The sequence below is a fragment of the Amblyraja radiata genome, chromosome 37 (genome assembly GCF_010909765.2).
Source record: "Amblyraja radiata isolate CabotCenter1 chromosome 37, sAmbRad1.1.pri, whole genome shotgun sequence".
NCBI lineage: Eukaryota > Metazoa > Chordata > Chondrichthyes > Rajiformes > Rajidae > Amblyraja > Amblyraja radiata.
Genome location: NC_045992.1, coordinates 1,588,204 through 1,613,707, shown reverse-complemented (window position 1 = coordinate 1,613,707; position 25,504 = coordinate 1,588,204). Strand labels below are relative to the sequence as shown.

The following is a 25,504-nucleotide window of genomic DNA, read 5'->3' as shown; positions in this document are numbered from 1 at the left end:
TTCCATGTCCGCATCCCTCCAGCAGTGTGTGACCTCCGGGATCTTTTCTCCTTCTGTCCCCTCGACATGCTTGGCATGCTGACAGGACACTACAAATGCCAATCACAGCACTGGAACTCTTTAACTGGGAGACCACCGGGTTTTGTGTTTTGCCAATTAATTACCAGCTAGACGAGCTGAAATGTGACGGCTGTACTAATGAGGCTTAGATGCCAGTAAATAGACCCAGGATGCCAAGGTTCAAATCAATGATATTTAAATGCTCCACAATCCAACTTCAGGTATTGGAGGGCTGTCAGTTCATCTGCATTGAGGTGATCAGTGTGTTCTTGCTGAGGTGAGGTGGCCAGAATAGAAATCAGACGTAGAAAGAAAGTGTTTTTAACCAAAGTAAAGGCATGGCCATCCAAGTTGGCTGAGGAGTTTGCAACACGACAGTCATCGATGTCCACCTGGAGCGGTCAGAGTCATAGAGCATGGAAACAGGCCCTTCAGCCCAACTTATCCGTGACGACCAAGTTACCCACTAGAACTAGTCCCAGTTGGTCATGTGCGGCCTATATTCAAGTTTGAAGAAAGGTCCCAACCCAAAACATCATCTGTCCATGTTCTCCAGAGTTGCTGCCTGGCCAGCTGGATTACTCCAGAGTTGCTGCCTGGCCAGCTGGATTACTCCAACACTTTGTGGTGTGCAGTTACTGGAAGCTTGAGGTTGTCCTTGAGTACAGGTGGCCCGTGACGCATTCGCCTGGTCTATGCTCCAGTGTAGAGGAGGATGTATTGTGGCCACTGAATGTCGTGGACCAGGTTGTAGGAGATGCAGGTATATTCGAATGAGGTAGAGATTCACCACATGCATCCAGTTGCAACTCTCCTTCACACTCTTTCCCCAGCCCCCTCCATTATGTGGAGAGGCCAAATGCAAATTGGAAGAACTATGTCTCATATTCCACGAACAAATGGTGTGAAAGTTGTTCTCCAACTTCAGGTATCCCCCACCACTGGGCTTCCCCTCCACACACACTCTCACCTGGCCATCTAGATTTCTTCTCTGAAGAAATATCTTGACCGAAACTATCGCCTATCCATGTTCTCCACAGATGCTGCCTGACCCGCTGAGTTACTCCAGCACTCTGTGAAACGTCACCTATCCATGTTCTCCACAGATGCTGCCTGACCCGCTGAGTTACTCCAGCACTCTGTGAAACGTCACCTATCCATGTTCTCCACAGATGCTGCCTGACCCGCTGAGTTACTTCAGCACTCTGTGAAATGTCACCTATCCATGTTCTCCACAGATGCTGCCTGACCCGCTGAGTTACTCCAGCACTCTGTGAAACGTCACCTATCCATGTTCTCCACAGATGCTGCCTGACCCGCTGAGTTACTCCAGCACTCTGTGAAACGTCACCTATCCATGTTCTCCACAGATGCTGCCTGACCCGCTGAGTTACTCCAGCACTCTGTGAAACGTCACCTATCCATGTTCTCCACAGATGCTGCCTGACCCGCTGAGTTACCCCAGCACTCTGTGAAACGTCACCTATCCATTGGTGCTGGCCACTGCCCCATGGAGTTGTGGTGTAAGGTGTTGGATTGGAAGAACCTTTCCACAAAGGGCGGAGGGTGCGGCAGTTTCTCTGCCCTGTGTTGGCAACATAAGCTTTTCACGGTACCTCGGTACACGTGACAAAGTGAAGTGATGTCAGGAGTTGCAGTGTGGGTCTGGACTGGCTACTGTTGAGGTGGTTTACTGCCTGTCACACCTCCTCTGGCCCAGACAGCGAGCCAGACTGTGGGAAGGGATGGGTTTGTGCTCATGTTACGCCTTGTCTGTGACAGCTGTTGCCTTTGTCCCACTGTTGTACGCCATTCCACACGCATGGCTGGCCCTTTGTTTATCGTGTAGTGCCGAGCGGCTTCTGATTAACGTTCCTAACTCTCTTGTTGGGCTTGCTGATATGCCTGCGTTGTGTACAGTTGGGAAAGCAGAATACTTTCAACTCTGACAGCTAATATTATCATCTTAATCACCCGCACCTTGTCACGGTGATGCTGTCTATGTTTCTACCCGTGACATGTTACAATCTACACCTAGACGAACAGGACAGACAACTTGTGATATTTGCTGTTATATTCCTGTGAATGATAAGATCCAGCAATGTAAGTTGCCTCTATGGAAATTCTTTAGACTTTAGAGGGTCAGTCTGAAGTCTGACCTATTCCATCGCTCCATAGATGCTGCCTCACCCACTGAGTTTCTCCAGCATTTTTGTCTACTTCGATTTTTCCAGCATCTGCAGTTCCTTCTTAAACAAGACAGTGTGGGAACAGGCTCTTTGGCCCACCGAGTTCCCACCGACCAGCGATCATCCCGTACACTAGCATCATTCTACATCTAGTTTATCAACTTCATTAAGGGATCAAGCTTCTTCCTCATAGCTCCAGCAACCCAGGTTGGATCCTGACCTCTGGATGCTGTCTGTGCGGAGTTTGCATGTTCCCTTGGTAACAGTGTGGGTGTCCCCTAGGTACCTTTGATTGATCATAGGTATTAGGATTGATAGAAAATAGGTGCAGGAGTAGGCCATTCGGCCCTTCGAGCCATTCAATATGATCATGGCTGATCATCCAGAATCAGTACCCTGTTCCTGCTTTCTCCCCATATCCCGTGATTCCGTTAGCCCTAAGAACTAAATCTAATTCTCTCTAGAAAACATCCAGTGAATTGGCCTCCACTGCCTTCTGTGGCAGAGAATTCCATAGATTCATAACTCTATTCTTGATTAGTATTGGTGTCAGGGATTATGGGGAAAAGGGCTTGAGAGGGAACGATCGATCAGGTGTGATTGAATGTCGAAGTAGACTTATAAGTTTATGTGATAGGAGCAGAATTAGGCCATTCGGCCCATCAAGCCTACTCCACCATTCAATCATGGCTGATCGACCTTTCCCTCAAGCCCATTCTCCTGCCTTCTCCCCATAACCGCTGACACCTGTACTAATCAATAATCTATCTATTGCCATAAAAATATCTATTGCCTTCTGTGGCAAAGAATTCCACAGATTCACCACCCTCTGACTAAAGAAATTATTTTTCATCTGCTTCCTAGGAGCATCTTTTAATTCTGAGGCTATGACCTCTGGGCCCAGACTCTCCCACTAGTGGAAACTTCCTCTCCGCATCCTCTCTATCCAAACCTTTCAGTCGATGGGCCGAATGGCCTAATTCTGCTGCTACAACTTAGGAACTCCTCTGGTCGACTCCCACGACCCAAAGATGTGCAGGTTGAGAGGTTGAGAGGTTGGGATGTCAGGACTTTCATATGAAGAAAGACTGGATAGACTCGGCTTGTACTCGCTAGAATTTAGAAGATTGAGGGGGGATCTTATAGAAACTTACAAAATTCTTAAGGGGTTGGACAGGCTAGATGCAGGAAGATTGTTCCCGATGTTGGGGAAGTCCAGAACAAGGGGCCACACAGTTTAAGGATAAGAGGGTAATCCTTTAAGACCGAGATGAGAAAAACATTTTTCACACACAGAGAGTGGTGAATCTGTGGAATTCTCTGGCACAGAAGGTAGTTGAGGCCAGTTCATAGGCTATATTTAAGAGGGAGTTAGATGTGACCCTTGTGGCTAAAGGGATCAGGGGGTATGGAGAGAAGGCAGGTACAGGATACTGAGTTGGATGATCAGCCATGATTATATTGAATGGCGGTGCAGGCTCGAAGGGCTGAATGGCCTACTCCTGCACCTATTGTCTATGTTTCTATGTTTAAGTTGTCTGCTACAAATTGCGTTGAGCCTAGAGGTAGGAGACTGATGGAAACGTATGGAGAATGAAATTGTTCAGCATGAACTAAGTGGGTGGATGGGCCTGTTTCTGTGGGCCGTGACTCAGTGCTGGAAAGTCCCCTTTGTGTTGATGCACAATGGTTAACGGATGCCCGTTGCTGAACCTCGACATTCTCTAGAAGCGACAGAGAAACCACTCGGCAAACTAATTACTTCCAAACTCTAGCCTGACAAAAAAAAACCTAAAGCCCATAATTACACCTCTGATGCATGAATGTGGCAACATCCTGAGGCAACACTCTCTCTGTAACCAAACCCAGAGGGATTTGCACCACCGACCCTCCATCTGTGCCCCTGTCATCACTAATTTGGCTGAGGGCAGAGTGGAGGAGGAGGAGGAGGGGAGAAAATCTGAGGGGGCAAACTGACACGGAAATATACTTTCATTTTGAGCTGCCGCGTATATATGTAGTCAGACACTTCCAAGAACTGCCAATGCTGGTTTATGGGGGGGGGGGGGAAGGGCAAAAAGTGCTGGAGTAACTCAGCGGGTGCAGCAGCATCTATGGAGCTAAGGAAATAGGCAACGTTTCGGGCCGAAACCCGGAAGGGTTTCGGCCCAAAACGTTGCCTATTTCCAGAAGGGTTTCGGCCCGAAACGTTGCCTATTTCCTTAGCTCCACAGATGCTGCTGCACCATAACTCAGCGGGTCAGGCAGCATCTGTGGAGAACATGGATAGGATACGTTTCACAGAGTGCTGGAGTAACTCAGCGGGTCAGGCAGCATCTGTGGAGAACATGGATAGGTGACGTTTCACAGAGTGCTGGAGTAACTCAGCGGGTCAGGCAGCATCTGTGGAGAACATGGATAGGTGACATTTCACAGAGTGCTGGAGTAACTCAGCGGGTCAGGCAGCATCTGTGGAGAACATGGATAGGTGACGTTTCACAGAGTGCTGGAGTAACTCAGCGGGTCAGGCAGCATCTGTGGAGAACATGGATAGGTGACGTTTCACAGAGTGCTGGAGTAACTCAGCGGGTCAGGCAGCATCTGTGGAGAACATGGATAGGTGACGTTTCACAGAGTGCTGGAGTAACTCAGCGGGTCAGGCAGCATCTGTGGAGAACATGGATAGGTGACGTTTCACAGAGTGCTGGAGTAACTCAGCGGGTCAGGCAGCATCTGTGGAGAACATGGATAGGTGACGTTTCACAGAGTGCTGGAGTAACTCAGCGGGTCAGGCAGCATCTGTGGAGAACATGGATAGGTGACGTTTCACAGAGTGCTGGAGTAACTCAGCGGGTCAGGCAGCATCTGTGGAGAACATGGATAGGTGACGTTTCACAGAGTGCTGGAGTAACTCAGCGGGTCAGGCAGCATCTGTGGAGAACATGGATAGGTGACGTTTCACAGAGTGCTGGAGTAACTCAGCGGGTCAGGCAGCATCTGTGGAGAACATGGATAGGTGACGTTTCACAGAGTGCTGGAGTAACTCAGCGGGTCAGGCAGCATCTGTGGAGAACATGGATAGGTGACGTTTCACAGAGTGCTGGAGTAACTCAGCGGGTCAGGCAGCATCTGTGGAGAACATGGATAGGTGACGTTTCACAGAGTGCTGGAGTAACTCAGCGGGTCAGGCAGCATCTGTGGAGAACATGGACAGATGACGTTGAAAAGTTGGAGGGTTTCGACCCGAAACATCATCAATCCTCATCCTCCAGAGACGCTGCCTGACTCGCTGGTTACTCGAGTACTTGGTGTCTTTCTTGTATATTTTAAGTTTATCTACTGTAAGTGAATATTTCCAAGTTAACCTTGATTCATCAGCGTTGTGGTGTCCTCTGCGATCTTCAGCCTTCCCTGGTGTCTATGTTGCCTCTGATGTTCCTGAGGGCGGTGTATCTCAAATCATCTGATGAAATCTTACCTAATAATCTCTAACCCAAACCTCAATAAGAAAACCAGAGTAACTGGTTGATCGTTGCTTTTGTGGTTTGTGTGACCTTGCTGTCTTCCAAATGGCTGCTGCACCTTCTCCATTGTTGTAGAGACAACATTTCAGACGTAGAGACACAAGGAACTGCAGATGCTGGAATCTTCAGCAAAAAACAAAGTGCTGGAGGATCTCAGCGGGCCAGGCAGTATCTGTGGAGGGAATGCATGGCAACGTTTCGGGTCGGGATACTTGAGCAGTCCCAATGCAAATTGTCACCTATACATTCCCTCCACAGATGATGCATATTTGCGTAGCTCTTTGAGGGATTCTGTAGCCAGGAAGGAAGAGAGAGAAAGACGTGTCTTTCAGCCTTCCTTTTAGCTTAGTTTAGAAATACAGCGTTGAAACGGCCCTTCGGCTCAACGAGTCCGCACCGATCCCACACACAAACACTATCCTACACACATTAGGGACAATTTACATTTTTACCAAGCCAAGTGACCTACAAACCTGCACGTCTTTGGAGTGCGGGAGGAAAGGGGAGCAAACGCACGTGGTCACGGGGAGAACGTACAAACTCCGTACAGGCAACACCCGTAGTCAGGATCGAACCCGGGCCTTTGGCGCTGTGAGGCAGCAACTGTACCTCTGTGCCGCCCAAGTTGGTGTTCCTTCCGTTTGTTATTTAAACATTAGTACATCATTTAAACACATTAGTTTGACTTTTCATCTGTTTATTTTCAGGGAAGTTAATCTTTTCCTAACGGATGAGAAGTTCTGGGTTATTAAGGCAGGTCCCTGGTCCTTGGGCAAACAAGTGCTCTGCCTTCATTCTGCTTCACTGTGGGCAACTGAAGGTCGAGTCTGTACACCAACAAGTTCCCATCTGCCCACTGATTCATGTGAGGAAAATAGATAGTGATTGCAGAGTCTATTTTTCCCCCAAGGTCGGTGAATCAGACATAGGCTTAAGGTGAGAGGGGAAAGAATTAACAGGAACACTGGTCAACTTTTTCACGCAGAGCGTGGTGGGTTTATGAAGCAAGCTGTCAGGGGAAGTCTTTGAGGCAGGTATAATAACATATAAAAACCATTTGGACAGATACATGGATAAGAATAGTTTCCAGCGATGTGGGCCACAAGCAGGCTAAGGTCACAGTGAGAAAGCAGGAGAATGGGGTTGAGTGGGAAAATACATCAGCCATGATTGAATGGTAGGGTAGATGCGATGGGCCGAACGGCCTAATTCTGCTTCTATGTCTTATGAGTGTTTGTACCTGGTGGTGGCAGCAATACGAGTGATGTTTCAGAAGCTTTTATTTGGACGAGTGGGCAGATAGACGATGGGGGGAATATGGATCACACCGAGGGTCAACTTGGCATCAGTACAAACATTGTGGGCCGAAGGGCCTGTACCTGTGTTATGCAGCGATCCCCGTACACTAACGCTGTCCGACACGCACTCGGGACAATTTACCATTTTTACCGAAGCAAATTAGCCTACGAACCTGTGGAGTGTGGGCGGAAACCGGAGCACCCGGAGAAAACCCGCGCGTTTACAGGGAGAACGTGCGAACTCCGTACAGGCAGCACCCGTGGTCAGGATCGAACCCGGGTCTCTGGCGCTGTGAGGCAGCAACTCTACCACTGTGCTGCCGAGCTATAATGAGGAGAGTGATTCTAACCAAATCATTGCTGTTGCTGGAACCATCATTGAGGTGTTCTAAACCAACAACTTTCATTACGGTTTTATGTTTTAAGTAACTAGATATACTAATTTTGGGTTGGATACTTATTTAAATACTCATAAAAATCTGACTTCTTTAATTCACTTCATGTTGGGGTTTTTTTTTAAATATAGTGTTGCTTGACTCCATCTGGCGTGTTGCATAAAGATTTATCCGTTCGATCATCGTGCATGGTAATAAGGCTCCTTAAAGCTGTCGCTCTGGAAAATCGTCTCTCTCGGGAGGTTTAAGAGGCACATTGGAACTCTGCTAATGAGCCAGCTTAGTTTCATTGTTCCCATTGGTGTGTGAAATGAGTTTTGTTGTGGCAATTGACATGTGGTAGCAACACAGCCAAGTCTACAGTGTATTGTTGATTTCAATTCTCCTCCATAATGATAATACTTGGTTGTAAAAGCTTTGAGACCGGAATCTTTCATCCAATTCTCTGGAGCTTTGCCGTCTGAGCTATGATCTCAAAATGGTCTAAAGAGAACAGGCTTTATGCCCATCCAGTCTGTAGACCAACAAATTCCCATTTGTCCACTAATCTGACCAAAACCTATATTCTCATCACTCCCCCTCCCCGATTCTACCAAAGATCTACATACAAGGGGCAATGTATTTAGTTTAGAGATACAGTGTGGAAATAGGCCTTCAGTCCACTGAGCCAACGTTGACCATATATCCCAGTTTTATCCTACACGCTGGGGACAATTTACTGAAACCAATTAATATACAAGCCTGTACGTTTTTGGAGTGTGGGGGGGGGAAACTGAGCTCCCGGAGAAAACCCACGCAGTCACGGGGAGAACGTGCAAACTCCGTATAGACAGCGCCCGTGGTCAGAATCGAACCCATGTCTTTGTAAGACCACAGCTCTACCGCTGCGCCACCGTGCCGCTCTAAATTTAGATTGGCTGATTAGCCTGTCTGTCTTTGGGTTGTGGGAGGAAAACCACGTGATCACATGAGAATATATAACGTGGTGTTCATGTTACTGGAAGTGAGGGCTGAACAAACCAATTAGTTCATGTCCCTCTATTGGACATTCTTGCCATAGAGGGAGTGCAGAGAAGGTTCATCAGACTGATTCTTGGGATGTCAGGACTGTCTTATGAAGAAAGACTGGATAGACTTGGTTTATACTCTCTAGAATTTAGGAGATTGAGAGGGGATCTTATAGAAACTTACAAAATTCTTAAGGGGTTGGACAGGCTAGATGCAGGAAGATTGTTCCCGATGTTGGGGAAGTCCAGGACAAGGGGTCACAGCTTAAGGATAAGGGGGAAATCCTTTAAAACCGAGATGAGAAAAACTTTTTTTCACACTGAGAGTGGTGAATCTGTGGAACTCTCTGCCACAGAAGGTAGTTGAGGCCAGTTCATTGGCTATATTTAAGAGGGAGTTAGATGTGGCCCTTGTGGCTAAAGGGATCAGGGGGTATGGAGAGAAGGCAGGTACGGGATACTGAGTTGGATGATCGGCCATGATCATATTGAATGGCGGTGCAGGCTCGAAGGGCCGAATGGCCTACTCCTGCACCTAATTTCTATGCTTCTATGTTAATGCAGCAGTGACGATGATAGTGAACTGAGCCGATATTTGTTCATCCCAGAGGCTTGACCAGAGTCCTTGTCTTACAATCTGGGTCAAAGTGACCTGGGAATGTTTGCAATCCTCAGCTCGAAGCGAGAGTCTGGCTCTGCCCATCCGAGTATTGATCTACTGTCTGGCTGTGCAGCATAATTATGATGTCCAGTTGGAAGCAGCAAGTTCCTTGTCGACTGGCTTTGGGTTTCCTGATGTGTCGCCTGCCTGCGATGAGGACAGTGGAAGGAAGGGGGAGACGTTGGAACTGAAGCCTCCCTAAGAATCTCCGCCAGGAATCTAAACTTCCTCCTTCACCGTAAACAAGAGGTTGCTGGTGTCTCTTAATCCTTATCTGTTAACGTTTGCAGGTTTAAGATTCAATTGGCTGCATTTCTGATTACAGCTGAACAATCTGCCGCAAGTTGTTACAGGATTAGGAAACATTCCTTATCCATTTTGTCACCTTCCACTGCGATCCATTGCAGTCCAAGTCTTGTTTACATTTATTTGTGCGTTTAAACTGACCTGATGCTTCTGTTAGTTGCTCAAGGTACTGGCGTTGCAACCCTCCCTTGGAACAAGTACTTGTCTTGGAGAATGTCTTCTTGTTAATCTGTTTGGCTCTCCTGCCGAGATGTTTAAAATAGCAACAAACAACAAGCCCTTCCCTTCTGTCTTAATATTAAAAGGGGAGACATTTTGAAAACAAAGCAGCCTTAATCTTGCCCTCTGGGTAATGCAGGGGAAGATGATTGCCTTGCCAAGCAAGTCTTAACCAACCACTTTCTGTTGCGTTTTTGGCTCTGGGAGTATAATTCCTGTTAACCTTGGTGCTTTTGCCTGAGGAACTAGAATACAGGAAACGGCAATTTTAGTTGTCTGTCCGAGATTTCAAAAACTTCCACATTCAGTACGTTCACACACAACCTCCCCCAGTTTCTTAACCGTTCCCCAATGATTATGTCTCAATCGTTAATTTCTGTTCCTCTTGCCTTTTGGTTTATTGAAAATGAAAAAGCTTTGTTTTGCATTGCATCGGATAGTTTAGTTCAGAGATATGGTGTGGAAACAGGCCCTTCAGCCCATCGAGTCACTGCTGACCAACAATCACTCGTACACTAATTCCAACCTACACATTTGGGGCAATTTACCGAAGCCATTTAACCTACAAATCTGGAGAAAACCCACAGTCACAGGAACAATAGACAATAGGTGCAGGAGTAGAGGCTATTCGGCCCTTCGAGCCAGCACTGCCATTCAATGTGATCATGGCTGATCATCCACAATCAGTACCCCGTTCCTGCCTCCTCCCCATATCCCCTGACTCCGCCATCTTTAAGAGCCCTATCTAGCTCTCTCTTGAAAGTATCCAGAGAACCAGCCTCCACCGCCCTCTGAGGCAGAGAATTCCACAGACTCACCACTCTCTGTGAGAAAAAGTGTTTCCTCGTCTCCGTTCTAAATTCTTAAACTGTGGCCCCTGGTTTTGGACTCCCCCCAACATCGGGAACATGTTTCCTGCCTCTAGCGTGTCCAAACCCTTAACAATCTTATATGTTTCAATAAGATCCTCTCTCATCCTTGTAAAGTCCAGAGTGTACAAGCCCAGCCGCTCCATTCTCTCAGCATATGACAGTCCTGCCATCCTGGGAAAAAACCTACAAAGAATGTACAAACTCTGTGCAGACAACACCCGTAGTCAGGGTAAACCCCGAATCTCTGGCGCTGTGGCTGTGCCATTGTGTCATCCTTACACTAGACATAATGCAATCGAGTCAAACAAGTATAATAATAGAGGAAAAGGGAGGATACAGATTGCAAAATATCATTCTCAGCAGTTCCAGATAAAGTCCTTGGCGTAGAAGTGACTCGGGGCGAAGGCAGGAGAATAGGGTTGAGAGGGATAGTTAGATAGGCCATGATTGAATGGCAGAGTAGACTCGATATGCCGAATGGCCTCATTCTGCTCCCATTTCTTGTGCACTGATGAAACTTGCAGGAAGATTGGTCGCTAGCAGGAAAGCTGACAAGTGAATGAGGGGAGATTGTTTCTGCGTATAGATCATGTGTAGCCCAGAGTTCAGATCGAGGACAAAAATTGAAAAATGGTTATTTAGATAAGGATAATCGCTCGAATATCCATCAGGTCCAAAAAAATAATTATACCATTAATGAACGGTAAATTGTCTTTAACATTTATCTTACTTAAACGATGATGGATTTCAAAAGAATGTAATCTGCTGTAGAGTTTAATAATAGCAAAGGGATTTAGAATGTTCAAGAAGGAACTGCAGATGCTGGAAAATCGAAGGTACACACAAATGCTGGAGAAACTCCGCGGGTGCAGCAGCATCTATGGAGCGAAGGAAATAGGCAACGGAGTAGGCCATTCGGCCCTTCGAGCCTGCACCGCCATTCAATATGATCATGGCTGATCATCCAACTCAGTATCCCGTACCTGCCTTCTCTCCATACCCCCTGATCCCTTTAGCCACAAGGGCCACATCTAACTCCCTCTTAAATATAGCCAATGAACTGGCCTCAACTACCCTCTATGGCAGAGAGTTCCAGAGATTCACCACTCTCTGTGTGAAAAATGTTTTTCTCATCTCGGTCTTAAAGGATTACCCCCTTATCCTTAAACTGTGTGGCCCCTTGTTCTGGACTTCCCCAACATCGGGAACAATCTTCCTGCATCTAGCCTGTCCATGTCCAACCCCTTAAGAATTTTGTAAGTTTCTATAAGATCCCCCCTCAATCTCCTAAATTCTAGCGAGTACAAGCCGAGCCTATCCAGTCTTTCTTCATATGAAAGTCCTGACATCCCAGGAATCAGTCTGGTGAACCTTCTCTGCACTCTCTCTATGGCAATAATGTCCTTCCTCAGATTAGGAGACCAAAACTGTACGCAATACTCCAGGTGTGGTCTCACCAAGACCCTGTACAACTGCAGTAGAACCTCCCTGCTCCTATACTCAAACCCAGCCATCATTCAGCTCTCTAGTATATTTGGCACGGATTGCCTGATTTCTCTTTAATGTATGATTTGTTTACACATTTTAATTATCCGTAACCTTCCATGCCACTTTTTTCCTCCAACGGTTGTTTGCAAATTATAAATATTTGATTACCAATTTATGAAGTCCGCTGGTTACTGTGAGCAGTCGAGACTGGATTTCCTTTGAGCCATCTTTTCACTTGGAATTAAGTCTAATGAGACTAATTAATTTACCAGGAGTTGTTATTGAATAGAAGAGTTGAACAAGCTGCAAGGGGCAGTCAGAGCCAGGATATTCTCAGTAACATTAGTGATGTTCTGAGTTTAAATCAAGAACATTGTTTTGCAGTGTATCGGAAAGAGTGAACTCAGCCGTTGAGAACCTATTAATACGTGAGACCAAGTGCGTTTAACATCATGGGGGCGCAGCGGTAGAGTTGCTGCCTCACAGCACCAGATACCTGGATTCGATCCTGACTACGGGTGCTGTCTGTACGGAGTTTGTACGCTCTCCCTGTGACCTGCGTAGGTTTTCTTTGGGATTTCCTCCCACACTCCACAAAGACGTACAGGTTTGTAGGTTAATTGGCTTGGTATAAATGCAAATTGTATGTGTAGGATAGTGTGAGTGTACGGGGATCGCTGGTCGGTGTGGACTCGGTGGGTCGGAGGGCCTGTTTCTCTCTAAACGAAACCAAACTAAATATTGCTGTGATATCAAGCACCGTATGTGGTTTTGAAGAATTGTCCCTTGGATAATAATTTAAACTGTGTTCCTCTCCATACCCACTTTATCCATGACAAAGCTTCTTCCCACCAACCCATCAGGATCTTGAGCACTAAACACAAACGACCATCTCAGCAACTGCAGATGCTGCTTTACACCAAAGATAGACACAAGTCTGAAGAAGGATCTTGACCCGAAACGTCATCCATTCCTTCTCTCCAGAGATGCTGCCAGTCCCACGGAGTTACTCCAGCATTTTGCGCCTACCTTCGAAGGACAGGGCTGAAAAACTCTTTGGACAAACTATTGTTTTTGTTTGGTTGGAATTGATCTAGCAAATTAGTGGACACAAGAATCTAATGCCCCTGTCCCACTTAGGAAACCTGAACGGAAACCTCTGGAGACTTTGCGCCCCACCCAAGGTTTCCGTGCGGTTCCCAGAGGTTTTTGTCAGTCTCCCTACCTGCTTCCACTACCTGCAACCTCCGGCAACCACCTGCAACCTCTGGGAACCGCACGGAAACCTTGGGTGGGGCGCAAAGTCTCCAGAGGTTTCCGTTCAGGTTTCCTAAGTGGGACAGGGGCATAAGCAAGCTGTAAATCAGCCTAGTGTCCCTGCCCAGCGTGGACTGGGTAGCTGGAATCAATGACCACTCATTCACTTAGCCCTTCTTGCTTCTAGATCACCATAAAAGAGATATTACAACCCAAACCTGGCAGCTGGTTCAGATACTGTGAATAACAACATTAAATGCCACAGGTGGGGAAGTGACCCTAGAGTATTGGGAAATGGCGACTTCCTGTGGTGAAGTCTGTGGTGAAGTGGAATCAACTTTGGAAAAGCATTTTGTTAATACAAAACTGCAGGAAGCATAATATTCTTTCTCGAATATTCTAATATTCTCTCTCTCCCTCCCCCTCCCCCTCCCCCCCCCTCTCTCTTTTTACTTTTCTCCTAACCATTTCTCTCTATCTTTCTTTGTGTGTGTGTGTCTCTCTCTCTCTCTCTCTCGCACACGCACGCTCACACTCCTCAGAGGCAACGTTTTCACTGGGTATATGGAACGAGCTGCCAGAGGAGGTAGTTGAGGCAGGTACTATAACACTTGGTCAGGTACATGGACATGAAAGGTTTAGATGGATGTGGGGCAAAGGTGGGTAAATGGGACAATGTTAGCTGGAGCATCTTGGATGACATGTTGGGCTATTTCCCTGGTGTATAACTGTGACTGTGATTATTTGGTGTTCAGTACCATCGTGCGCTGAGGAGATGGAGGCATTGACTATATTTAAGGCTGTGGTGGACAGTTCTTTGGACCGAGGGCATGGTGTGTGGTGCTCAAGCAGAGAAGGGGAGCTGAAACAGGTCAGATCTGTCCGTGAATGCAGGGCCATCATGGTCTACCCTTGCTCCTGACTGGAATGTTTTCTTAACTTCAACTTTCCATCCAGACCCGTACAGTGAAGTTAAGTTGACATGCGGGAAAAGAAATTAAATCCAGTCCGTATGCTGCCAGAAACTGCAGCCGGCTGTGGGGAAAACAGTGTGGGTATTTTCCAGAGGAAAGGTTTTTGAGAGGTCAGCTCGCGATGAAGGAGATGAAGTTGAGCTGTACTGTACAAAAGGTGCTGTTTAATGGCTGGTACACATTCCCAGTTACGATGGCTCTCCTGGGAGTTTAAACATTACTCCAGTTTTATAACCTGATTCTGACAGCCTCTGACGCATGCCCCGATCCTGGATTCAAGGATGTTTGCAGTTTTTCAAAGCCCGTGCCAAAGTTTTAGTGAGATTGGCCGTGGAGAGAGAAGTGGAGATGCAGTGATGTACTGTGTGGGGACGGGCCAGTGGCAGCCATGCCTCAAGAAACTTGCTCGGTCGCTGGAAGCGTTGCAGGATGAATGGCGTAGGGAATGGATGGGTCACACACACAAGATGCTGGAGTAACTCAGTGGGACGGGCAGCATCTGTGGAGAGAAGGAATGGGTGACATTTTGGATCGAGACCCTTCTTCAGAAACACTCTTAACTCTAGACTCTTGATCAGACATGATGTACAGTGGCAATCCCGTCACGCCAAGCAGCTCTCAGCAGCAGCCACCCGCAGGCACACGACTGCTCCAACACAGGGGTCTACATGTAACGGCGTGGCTGGGACATGAGCGCAATAATGCAAGCCTTTGCACGTCAGACTTTGGTGAAAAAATCACAAGTATTGCAGATCCTGGAAATGTATTCATGAAAGTTGGCCCAAGCCCAGTGGAGTCTGTTTCTCACAAAATGCTGGAGTAACTCAGCCCGAAACATCACCCAATCCTTCTCTCTACAGAGGCTGCCCGTCCCGCTGAGTTACTCCAGCGTCTTGTGTCTATCTTTGGTGTGAATGAATGAATGAATGATGGAATTCTTCATTGTCACGGGAAATCTCCCAGTGAAATACTTTGCTTGCGTGCCAACGGTATTCAAATAGTCACCATGTAAAGGGCGTTGACAAGGTTACAAAGTATCCCAGCGCCAGGTCCCCCCCTTGTTCTCTCCCCCCTCATGGAGTCCCCCTCCCCCCCACGCTGGGGCCTCCTTTGTCATATCCCAGGAACAGATGAGGAATTCAGCATCTTCACTTCCTTCCTGCTCAAGTGTTTTTCCATATTGGTCCTGAACCTGACACCTATAATCAGGAGGTGTTGGGCTCAGGCCAGGTCACTGGGACCTACACGCGTGCACACACGCACCAATACATACATGGAACACGCAACATACAACAGCACAGCACATGAACAAGACCCTTCAGCCCCCAATGTCTGTCCAGTACTGTCCCCAGTACGTGATCCATATCCATCCCTGCACATCCATGTAGCTGTCTAAAAGTCTCTTAAATGAAACTATAGAAGCTGCCTTCAGTGCCACCCTGGGCAGCATGTTCTAGGCACTCGCCCCTCTCTGTGCCCCCGCACATCCCCTTTAAACTCCGCCCCTCTCACCTTAAAGCTGTATTTAAAGTTCTGTACAACTTCTTGCTTGTTTGAGGCAGCAGAGGTTATGTGACGGTCTCCAGGCGCTGTAGCCAGTTCAATGTGCTGTTGTCGAGGGCCGTGAGGTCTACCCCTCCACCAGAGGACAAGGCAGTCGATAATGGCATGCTGCTGCACTGTTTGCTGGTCTGCTCCACACACGCAGGCTGCTGATGGACGCAGCCCCCAGCCATGCATGTTGGCGTTGAACCGGCCGACCCCTGTACGGAGCCAGTTCAGGGCGATCCACTCTTTGCGGGGGGGGGGGGGGGGGGCAGGTCCGAGCCGGGTGGGGGGGGAGGGGGGCTGTGATGTTTGGTCCAACAGTGAATTGAGGAGGTCGTGAAGCCTGTTCCCAGCTGGTTCTTCGTGCTCCTAATGTGTTGAAACCGGAGCCACAGACGATCGCTGGGTGATGGGAGAAGAGGCGACGAGATGACAGGCGTTGAGGTCCTGGGCGAGGTGGTGCAGAGGATGTTTGGCGTCCAATGGGGCCTTGCACACCAGCCTGTGGGTGAAGTACTCTCTGCCTAGCTCGGCGGGTGCGATACCTGCGAGCACCAGCAGAAGATCCGTTGGAGTAGGATGTAGGCAGCCGGTGATGATAAGCATGGTGTAGTTGAGGGTGGCGTCTAGCTTGCTAGAATGAGCACTGTGCCACCATGCTGGAGCGGTGTACTCAGCTGCGCTGTAAGGTTCTGTAGCAACTTAGCGGGTGACTGAAAGCATCACTGAAAGGCACGGATATCCATGTTACTCCAGCAATCCGGTTCCTGTATAGTTTATTGTCACGTGTACCGAGGTACAGTGAAAAGCTTCTGTTGCGTGCTAACCAGTCAGTGGAAAGACAATACATGATTACAATCCAGCCGTTTACACTGTGTAAAGGGGATAAGGGAATAACGTTGCAGGGTAAAGCCAGATCAAAGATAATCCAAGGGTCACCAATGAGGTAGATAGTACTTCAGCACTGCTCTCTGGTTGTGGTGGGATGATTCAGTTGCCTGATGACAGATGGGAAGAAACTGCCCCTGAATCTGGAGGTGTGCGTTCGTTTTCACACTTCTGTACCTCTTGCCTGATGGGAGAGGGGAGAAGAGGGGGTGGCCAGGGTGCGACTGGTCCTTGATGATGCTGCTGGCCTTGCCGAGGCAGCGTGAGGTGTAGATGGAGTCAATGGATGGGAGGTTGGTTTGTCTGGGCTGCATCATATGCACTTCCTTGTGTCTGTCTACACCTTCCAGTCTTTGATATTTCCATACTGGGAAGGTTCAGTATCTACCCTGTCTACACTGCTCATAATTATATATATATATATACACACACACACACACACAAACACACACACACACACACACACACACACACACACACACACACACACACACACACACACACACACACACACACACACACACACACACACACACACACACACACACACACACACACACACACACACACACACACACACACATATATATACACACACACACACACACACACACATATATATATACATACACACACACACACACACACACACACACACACACATATATATAGCCCTATAGTTACATATATCCTAGATATATATCTATATATATATATATCTATATATATATATATATATATATATATATATTATATATGTGTGTGTATGTGTATATATATATATGTGTGTGTGTATATATATATATATATATATATGTGTGTGTATATATATGTGTGTGTATGTGTATATATATATATATGTGTGTGTATGTGTGTATATATATATATCTCCGACATGGATGGATTCTGTCTGATCCTCCTCTCTCTCCCACACGCACGCACGCAAGCAGTTACACTGCTTCTCCCTGCACGTGAGATGCATCACATGGTCTCTTGCATGTGCTGAGCCTTTAATCCTCGAGGCTGCTGTGATGGCTCCCTGCGACAGTGAGCTGCCTCTAGCCATCCTCACTGCTGTCAGAATGTGCCGGTGAACTGCGTGGATTCCTGCCCCTTGTTCTTGCTGCAACAACTCAACTAATCCAGAGTCTGAAGAAGGGTCTCGACCCGTAACGTCACCCATCCCTTCTCTCCAGAGATGCTGCCTGTCCCGCTGAGTTACTCCAGCAATTTGTGTCTATCTTCAGTGTAGTTCCCGTCCTGCACAACTGAGCTATTCCATCAGCGTATGATCTTTTTTAAGAATAAATCCTTTTTAAGAATAAGAATCTTTTAAGAATTGGGTGTCGCGGTGTCGCAGTGGTAGAGTTGCTGCCTTACGGCACCAGAGACTCGAGTTCGATCCTGGCTACGGGTGCTGTCTGTACGGAGTTTGTACGTTCTCCCCATGACCGCGTGGGTTTTCTCTGAGATCTTCGGTTTCCTCCCACACTCCAAAGACGTACAGGTTTGTAGGCTAATTGGCTTGGGGTAAATTGTCCCCAGTGTGTGTTGGATAGTGTCTGTGTGGGGAACGCTGGTCGGTGCGGACTTGATGGGCCGAAGGGCTTGAGCCCACGCTGTATCTCTAATCTTAAAAACTAAACCAAAAACGAAACAGTTTTCACTCATATTTAACATGATATTGTGAGGTGAACTCTCATCCCCAAAAGTTGACAGTGATGCCCCTGTCCCACTTAGGAAACCTGAACGGAAACCTCTGGAGACTTTGCGCCCCACCCAAGGTTTCCGTGCGGTTCCCGGAGGTTTTTGTCAGTCTCCCTACCTGCCTCCACTACCTGCAACCTCCGGCAACCACCTGCAACCTCCGGGAACCGCACGGAAACCTTGGGTGGGGCGTAAAGTCTCCAGAGGATTCCATTCGGGTTTCCTAAGTGGGACAGGGGCGTAACACGGCACTTACTGACTGCTTGTTGGAATATGTATGCTTCTTTCATTCTATCCAGTTCAGCCCACTGAACACATGGGAACGTGCAAGAGGAGGCTCCGGCCTATGGAACTAATTGCCTGCCTGCCTGCCTGTGGATAGATCAGGATCAACATCTCTTGCTGCCTTCTCTGAATAATTGCAGACTGTTTTTATGCAAACACGCCAGCCTCTAATACACGAGCAATACTTTCCCGCAGAGACAAAAGAACACTTTAGACTTTAGAGATACAGCGTGGAAACAGGCTCTTCGGACCACCGAGTCGGCACCGACCAGCGATCCCCCCTGTACACCAGATCCATCTTACACATTAGTGACAAAGTTACGACTGACTGAAGCACCGCACACTAACACACGCCACACACTAGGAACAATTTACAATTTTTACCAAAGCCAATTAACCAACAAACCTGCACGTCTTTTGAGTGTGGGAGGAAACTGGAGCACCCGGAGAAAACCCACGTGGTCAAGGGGAGAACGTACATACTCCGTACAGACAGCACCCGTAGTCGGGATCGGACCCGGATCACGGGCGCTTAAGGCGGAGAAGGCAGGAACGGGGTACTGATTGGGGATGATCAGCCATGATCATATTGAATGGCGGTGCTGGCTCGAGGGGCCGAATGGCCTACTCCTGCACCTATTGTCTATAACTGGCCCTCTGTAAATTGCCCCTAATGTGTAGGGAGTGGATGAGAAAGTGGGATAACATAGAACTAGTGTGAACTGGTGGACAGCACGGACTTGGTGGGCTGAAGGGCCTGTCTCCATGCAACTATTTCAATTCAATCCTGATGATGAGTGCTGTCTGTACAGAATTGTCCCTAGTGTGTGGGGTACCGCTAGTGTGCGGGGTGGTCGAGGTGTGGCGCAGACTCGATGGGCCGAAGGGCCTGTTTCTCTAAACTAAGATAAAGTAATTTCAATTCAATTCAATCAGGGCCCCCTTGTTTCCTCATTATAGACACTGTGGTTGCCAACTCTCTTCCCACACACAGATCCCAGCTCACTACCACAGGCAAGCGCATTGTACTACTCTGTGGAGACAGGCAGGCAGGCAGGCAGGCAGGCAATCTCTGTTCTGTTTCAGACAGACCAGCAGGGAATAATAGTGACTCACACTGGATCTATATAAGGGGCCTCGCTCGCTCGCTCGTTTCAATCCCCTGCAGGCTACCTGCCCCTTTGTACAGTGAATAATATATGTTTGGTGGTAATTTGATTCTGTTGAACACATGTCCTGGAACTGTTTACACTGGGTCCAAGAGCAGACTCCAGGCAGATCAATTAATCTGAAGTTGATTGGAAGTGAACTCCTTCAAGCTCCGAATACTTTCACCATCATGTGAATACCCTGATATGCTCAGTGATCCCCTGATACTCCCCAAATAATTCATAAAACCATAGAGCATATCTACCTCTTTGGTGACCATCGGACTATCCTTGATTGGACGTTGCAGGCTTTACCTGGCACTAAAACGTTATTCCCTTATCGTGTATCTGTACACTGTAAATGGATCGATTGTAATAGTGTATTGTCTTTCTGCTGGTTTGGCAGCACGCAACAAAAAGCTTTTCACTGGAGCTGAAACTGAGCCTTTTCCCAGGGACCATGTTGCCAATGGCATTCGCAATTCATTGTGAATCTAAAATAAAGCATTGCATCTGAGCGGATCGAACATCACTCACCGTAAAATGGGATGAAAACTTCCCCATAAAAATACGACATTATTTCAATATTGCTTGAGTTGTACCTGCAGCTTTTGCTAAAATGACATTATTAATAAGCTGTAAAGCTCTTAAGCAACAGGGCACCCATTTAAGGGGTTTTTATTGAGTTAATAGGGTGCAGGTGATCGAGCACAGTCAGTATTTATTACCCAATCTTTAATTGCCCAGGAGAAAGTTTTCCTGAGCCACTGCCTTGAGCCGGTGCCTTTTATTCTGGTGAATTTAGATTAGTTTAGAGATACAGCGCGGAAACAGGCCCTTCGGCCCACCGTATCCGTGCCAGCCAGCAATCTCCGTACACTCACACACACTAAACACCAGGGACAATTTACAATTTTTACCAAAGCCAGTTAACCTACATACCCGCACGTCTTTGGAGTGTGGGAGGAAACCGGAGATCTCCAGAAAAACCCACGCAGGTCACGGGAAGAACGTGCAAACTCCGTACAGACAGCGCCCGTAGTCAGGATCGAACCGGGGTCTCTGGCCTGTAAGGCAGCAACTCTACCGCTGCGCCACCGTGCTGTCTAACTTTGTCGCGTTGGGAGATACATCACGGGTCCTTTTGCCCACTGAGTCCACGCCGACCCCTTCACACTAGTTCGATGTCATCCCACATTCTCATCAACCTACACGCTAAGCGCATTTTACAGAGGGCCAATTAACTGACAAACCCGCACGTTTCTGGATGTGGCGGTGAAACCGGAGCACCCGGATGAAACCCAAGCAGTCATGGGGAAAACGTGCAAACTCCACACAGACAGCACCTGACGTCAGGATCAAAACCGGGTCTCCGGTGCTGTGAGGCAGCAACTCTACTCTCTGGAGCTCCACAAAGCTGCTCATTCTCCATCTCCACCTACACTGCCCAAACCAGTCCTCCTTAACGGAACCAAACCTCTGCTCCCCTGCTCTGAAATCTCTTTATGTGCATCGGTGTCAGGTTTGCTCTCGTTTCCTTGCTGTCAAAGGCTTTGAGTGTCACCACATTAAGAATTCTAACTGTGACTTGTCATTAGTAATCGCTCGATGCAGTAGATTCACCTGGATGTCTGTGCTAATAATGGAAGGCTAAAGCTTCTGGTCCAAGGAGATTGTTCCAGCTTTTACACCATACTCACTCTCTCTAACATGCCGATAGTTTTTTTGTTCCTGGTCTTTGTGAATAATCTTGTTGAACAGATTGCAACTCGATACTTTGCTGCCGTCTCCTTTACAACAAACAAGACTTGTTTTGGTGCCTAGGCTGCCGAATGAATGAGAGCGTTGTCTTGCCGGGCAGTGCGTCAGTACGCAGGGCGGCTACGCGTTCGGGCTGACCATCGGAGGCGAGTGTACAGGTGCGGCTTGGGCTGGTGGGGTCCACCTGGCTGGGGCACTGTTGAGCGGGAGAGGGAAAGGGGGAAAGTCTCAGAAGGTCAGGACTCGGTGGGCGTTGAGAACAAGGCCATGTATCTACCAGTTGAGCAACGGCGCCCAGTTTGATTTCAGATCTGATGTTCACACCACATCGCCCTGTCACAGCGGTTTGGCAGACAAGGTAAGATCCTGGTTTACACTGAAGGCAGACACAAAATGCTGGAGTGACTCAGCGGGACAGGCAGCATCTCTGGAGAGAAGGAATGGGTGACGTTTTGGTTCTAGACCCTTCTTCAGACCGAGAGTCAGGGGAAAGGGGAACTACACAACACTTTTCAAATCCCTCGTTTCCCTCTGCCCTGACTCCCAGTCTGAAGAAGGGTCTCGACCTGAAACGTCGCCTAGAAACTTTTCTCCATACATGCTGCCTCACCCGCTGAGTTTCTCCAGCATTTTTTGTCTACTTCTGAATCAGGAGGTGTGCGTTTTCACACTTCTATACCTTTTGCTGTACCTGTAATTCACTGGACCTCAGTACATGTGACAATAAACTAAACAAAACTAACAGCTGGTAGAGTTCGTGAGAAAGGGCACAATGCTTCACACAGAGGGTGGTGGGTGTATGGAACAAGTTGCCAGAGGAGGTAGTTGAGGCTGGGACTATCCCAACGTTTAAGAAACAGTTAGACAGGTACATGGATAGGACAGGTTTGGAGGGATATGGACCAAGCGCAGGCAAGTGGGACTAGTGTAGCTGGGACATGTTGGCCGGTGTGGACAAGTTGGGCCGAAGGGCCTGTTTCCACACTGTATCACTCTATGACTAGTGCTGGAGTAGCTCTGCGACTGGTAGCAGCACTACCAGTTTATTTATTCATGTGTGTATATATTTATATCATGGTATATGGACACATTTATCTGTTTTGTAGTAAATGCCTACTATTTTCTGTGTGCTTAAGCAAAGCAAGAATTTCATTGTCCTATACAGGGACACATGACAATAAACTCACTTGAACTTGAACTTGAGTCGGGCGGAGAGAAATTCTCCTAAAATTGGAGAATCTGATGTTGATAGTGTTGAAGGTGGATAAAAATGCTGGAGGAACTCAGCGGGTGAGGCAGCATCTATGGAGCGAAGGAATAGGTGACGTTTCGGGCCGAGACCCTTCTTTAAACTGTTGAGATGTAAGCTGTACATGCCGAGCAGTAGCTTGATAATAGGAAAGGAAAGCTCATATTTCCAAAGCATCTTTCTCTCCTCTTTGGTAGACAAAACTGCTGGAGAAACTCAGCAGGTGAGGCAGCATCTATGGAGCGAAGGAATAGGTGACGTTTCGGGCCGAGACCCTTCCGGGTCTCGACCCAAAACGTCGCCTATTCCTTCGCTCCATAGATGCTGCCTCACCCGCTGAGTTTCTCCAGCATTTTTGTCTACCTTTGATTTTTCCAGCATCTGCAGTTCTTTCTTAAACATTCTCTCCTCTCTCATCGCCCCAATGCAACTTACACCAAATGCAGTGAGGCAGTGTAGCAAATGTGTGGTCAGTTTTGGCGGGGCAAGATCTCACCATAGCAAGATGATAACGGTGGTGTTAGTAGTTCTTCATCTGTATAGTACTGTGGATGTTCTGGATCTGCAAACGCAAGGAACTGCAGGTGCTGGAATACAAAAGAGACACAAAGTGCTGGAGTAACTCAGTGGGTCAGGCAGCATCAGGTAGAGCTGCTGCCTCACAGCGCCGGAGACCCGGGTTCGATCCTGACTGCGGGTGCTGTCTGTATGGAGTTTGGACGTTCTCCCCGTGACCTGATCGGGTTTTCTCCGGGTGCTCTTGTTCCCTCCCACACTCCAAAGACGTACAGGTTTGCCGGCTCATTGGCTTTGGTAAAATACTAAATTGTCCCTAGCCTGAGTGGGATAGTGTTAGTGTGCGGGGATCGCTGGTCGGCACGGACTCGGTGGGCCGAAGGGCCTGTTTCCACGCTGTATCTCTAAACTCAACATGATGCCAGGTTAAATTAACACCTCCGACAGTTTCAAGTAAGGAATTAATTAAAAATAAAATTTTAGTGACTGATCTGTGGATTGGAAAGGTTTGTCAGGAATGGGTGAAGCACAGGCAGGTGGGACTGGCTCAGCTGGTCGAGCATGGATAAGATGGGCCAAATGGCCAGTGCCTCCTGACTCGATGACTCTATCCCCATTATCTCTCTAATCCCTTACAATCTATGTACCTGCCGTTAAAAAAATATTTATATTTGAAATTCTTTATATTAAAAAAGCTGAAGCAATCAGAGGAGAAGATTTTATCTCGGCATGATGTTCGCCACAGACCTTGAGGGAGAGTGGCTTTGAAGGCATAGTATCTAGTGCAGACATGTTGGGCGGAATGGTTGCTTTGGTCTGGATCGGTGGGCTGAAGGGCCTGTTGCATGCTATATCTGTAAACTGTCGGAAACTCAGCTGTCCAAGTGCCTTGAGCAGTATTTATCTTTCAATCATCCCTATATGGCCATCAGCTCAGTGGTATTTTTTAGAATGTTCAAGAAGGAACTGCAGATGCTGGAAAATCGAAGGTACACAAAAATGCTGGAGAAACTCAGCGGGTGCAGCAGCATCTATGGAGCGAAGGAAATAGGTAACGTTTCGGCACGAAACGTTGCCTATTTCCTTCGCTCCATAGATGCTGCTGCACCCGCTGAGTTTCTCCAGCATTTTTGTGTACCAAGGGATTTAGAATGTCTGCTTGTAGAGTCGGTGTCTGAACAGCTGGGATTGGATGCTCTTGTTGCCTGGTCCAGTCTTTGGATATTTCTCTTGTACTTTGTTCTTGGTTAATTTGTTTAATATGAGGGTGGACTGCATTCAATATCTACCGGAAGATAGACACAAAATGCTGGAGTAACTCAGCGGGACAGGCAGCATCTCTGGAGAGAAGGAATGGGTGACGTTTGTGGGTCGGGACCCTTCTTCAGACACATTGGCACTCTGCTTCCCACACAACAGGCTGCACTTCACGGAGTGTTTTTGCTTCATTCACGCCTACCCTGCTGCTTGTAGAGTGCGCTGGAGACTTCCTGAGCTGCTGAAAGGTGCTTTAGAAACACCAGCCTTTCTCTTCCTCTCAGGAAGTGAAAAGGCCTCTGCTGGCCGCAGGAGAAAGGAAAAGAAGGTGAGCCTTTGTACGCGGCTGTCAGCAGCCCCGATCACCCTAATTACTCTGCAGCCAAGAAAGTGAATCCAGAGAGGGTCAGTGGATTCACGGATCAGTGGAAGTTCCAGCAGCCTCATTATTTTTGCAATGAGTTGTTTCTGACTAGTTCAAACGATAAGAGACTGTTTGTTAAACACAGTTATCTGTTGATGGAATGAACTTGCTCAAGTGCCAATTTAACCCCATCCCTTTTCGTGGACTTGCTAGCGGGCATCTTGGTCACTTTCTGAGGGCGCTGGGCAGCACGGGCTTGAGCGCTTCTCAGGATGACGATAGACAATAGGTGCAGGAGTAGAGGCCATTCGGCCCTTCGAGCCAGCACCGCCATTCAATGTGATCATGGCTGATCATCCCCAATCAGTAGCCCGTTCCTGCCTTCTCCCCATATCCCCTGACTCCGCTATCTTTAAGAGCCCTATCTAGCTCTCTCTTGAAAGTATCCAGAGAACCGGCCTCCACCGCCCTCTGAGGCAGAGAATTCCACGGACTCACAACTTTCTTGGAACTTATGAACTTGTTCTTTGA

General features: G+C 47.7%; 1 protein-coding gene across 1 annotated transcript in view; it reads left to right on the top strand.

Moving 5' to 3' along the window:
• Nucleotides 1-25,504, top strand: part of ndst2 (N-deacetylase and N-sulfotransferase 2) — a 79,003-nt gene that overhangs the window by 15,047 nt on the left and 38,452 nt on the right. The gene's annotated exons all lie outside the window — the stretch shown is intronic.